We start from the raw sequence: 3,158 nt of genomic DNA on the forward strand, positions 1-3,158 counted from the left end.
ACTAGAAAGCCTATGAGTAAGGTCTCTAGTGCAGAGGGAGCCTCATATTGAATAAAGATTGAAATTTACATGACAACTTAGGAAAAATGCTTTTTTATTACTCATTCATCCCCTAAATCACTTTGCTCCCCCACTCTTTTCCTTTGCCTGAGCTATTAAATCACCATCTTGACCCTGCGACCCGGGGCCGCAACCATAAAGAGCCCCCTGTGGGTCAGAGGCCTGATTGTAACATTTGAATATGAAATGGACTTGGTCGGGCCTGGAAACAGCCCCATGCGCTGAGACACAGGCTGACCCCCAGGAGAGAGGCCTGCCTCGGCAGACCCGGGCCCAGAGGTTCCCTCTTCTCTCAGCAAGGATTTACTTGGACTTGAGAAGGAGGGTGAGACAGAGAGAGGGCTGAAGTCGGGGGTGGAGGGGAAGAGGGATGAGGATGGGGGGGCAAAGCAGGGTAGGGGTTGAGAGAGAGTGAGGGAGAGGAGAAAGAGAGAGGGCAGACATTTGAATAAGACAAGAAGGGAGTGGTGTTTGCATGACAAAGGAGCCCGCCATCTCCCCTGATTGGTGTCACAGTGCTGCACTAAAGCCATGCAGGCCCCCCGGGGTGGGGTGATGTGTGGAGCACAGGCATGTTTATGCATCCAAGGTGTGATATTAGGCAGGGATAGTCGGGGCCCATCGTCAAGTTTCGGGTTAGGAAATTTTGTGCGCCTATTTTCAAAAAGAGAAGCTTGCATTTTTCTGACCACAAATTTACAATTTTAAGTAAAAACCAAGTGCAAACAAATATGTTTTTCTCCTCATAAAAACTGTCCCTGAGACTTTAAGAAAATGTACAGCCACCGATGGTTTATTAAGAAAAAAAAGGGTAAATCTACTTCAGTTCTTGTTTTCACAGTTTGAGACTAACTTTTATATCATTTAAAATGAGATTGTACTGAAATCAGGTAAAATTATATTTTGAAACAAAGTCCAACAGAGCAAGTCCAGCCAAGTTTTAAATAAACCAACATTTTAGCCAGATTATTGAAACATCTTACTATTTATAAACAAAACCAAAAGTGACTATACCTGAAATTCCAATAATAATCTCTCACTGTACAAATCTACTGGATGCATATGTGCATGCAGTATATATTGTATATCAAAACTGAACCAGGAATTGAAGATGTTTCAAAAGAACAGGAAGCTTTTACCATTTGCATTTAATGCTGTAAAGTTCTGTAGTAAGGACTTTAACATGTTAAATGCCATGAAATAACTTGTGTTGTGATTTGGTGCCATATAAATGAAATTTAATTAACCCTAACCCTAACCCTAACCCTAACCCTAATGAAATTTAATTAACCCTAACCCTAACCCTAACCCTTGTCTTTACTTTCTGAATAAGTTTGGGCATGAATGAACTTGAATGATTGCCTCACATGCTTTCATATTTCCTGATCTGAGTAATTAACTTGTAAAGTGCAATTTTAGATTCACCAATAGAAACAAATGGACAAAAACTGTGAAACCATGTTGCCAGACAATTATGTTATCCTTTTATAATGGATGATCCTGATAAAAATCAGCCTGAGAGGAAAAGCTGATCCAGAAAAAGGTGTGCAAGAATTGAATTATATTTCTTCCCCTTCGTCTCTCATCCTTCACCTTGTTTCTACCGCCGTGTTGCCCTGTTCTCTAAAAATTTCCCCTTGGGGATTAATAAAGTAACTACCTACCTACCTACCTACTGAATACTCGAATTATTCTAGATACAGTAGGTGTGAGGTCCAGCACCATCTCTGTCCCCGGCTGGAATGTCACTGGAGTCGTCAGCTACTGCGGGTGGAGCTCTGGCTCCACCATGTCCTGACCATCTATCTCCCTGCTTCACACCCCCCCACCCCCGTCTCTCTCTTTACACGTTGATTGGAACAATGACAATACAAAAACCGAGATGAGAGAGGATCATATGAGTAGGCAAATCCAGGGGCTATGAAGGGGATTTCACAGCTCAATAAGTTTGGACAATTTGTTTACAATCCCCATTATTGCAGGCCTCTTGGGAGTAGGTGTATGCATAAAAATGTACGCATTTTCTCAGAGATATTGCAAAGGAGCTGGGAGTCGCTCCACTTAGGAGAGCGATGCAAACTGAGACTAAAAGTACCGCAGGGGGTCAAAAAGAGGAGGGACGAAGATGAAGGAAGCAAGAGTGAGAGTTAGCGAGGTCACACGTACACACACACACACACACACACACACGGTGTACTCAAGATATACACATACACATACACACACACACACACACACACACACACACACACACACACACACACACACACACACTAAACCCCCCTATGGACAAAGCCTCCACAGGCTCATCTGGGCAGTGCTGCTGGCCCTCAGGGACACACCTCCAAGAGAGATGGTCTGACTAACTCTCCATGGCAACTAATCAATAAGTGACAGAGTCAGTCAGGACTGACCCGTAGCTGAGCATGGTCCGCCTCCCCCCATGTTCCCAGGGTTACACTCCCATAAACCTCACACACACTCATATATAAACTGGGCTACACTAAACGACAAAGTGTCCCCAAGCTGGCCACGACCCCTGGGAGGATAAATATTTTCTCTCATTTTTTTTTTTTTTTTTTTTTCAACATGCAGGGGTGTGTTTGTTTTAGTTTTTTGCATATGCAGTGTAAGTGTGTGTATATGATGGTTGTTGTTGTTGTTGTTTTGTGGGGGGAGGGAGGGGGCATACAGAGGTACAGGTTGCTGAATGAACACAGCTCCTGACAATAGTGATATGATCAGCAGGCCTCTGATGGAGCGGAGTGACAACACCACCATCGTGCATCTGTCAATCTGTGTTCCCGCTCACTGTACTTGACAAACACTAATCAATATCGGTGGCCTAGATGAGAGGCCTAATCTTCCCCCTCGTCACCCCCTGAAGTCCTTATCCCCCCGACTCTGCATTGTCTTGCAGCAGTCCCATACACACTTCGCTGTCCCAAGGCATAGTATATACATTAGCAGCCATACACTTAGCCCCATTTTTTTTCCAGGCTTCCAAGACAGTGCAGAAGTGGGGTCACAACTCCAGTTTGGCAAATTAAAAGCAACACTACATGCTCCAGTGTTCATAGACAAAGTGATGCATGCAT

The sequence above is a fragment of the Brachyistius frenatus genome, unplaced genomic scaffold (genome assembly GCF_029030835.1).
Source record: "Brachyistius frenatus isolate BFR_SWC_R1_liver_20210118 unplaced genomic scaffold, ASM2903083v1 Contig_17, whole genome shotgun sequence".
NCBI classification, from domain to species: Eukaryota; Metazoa; Chordata; class Actinopteri; family Embiotocidae; genus Brachyistius; species Brachyistius frenatus.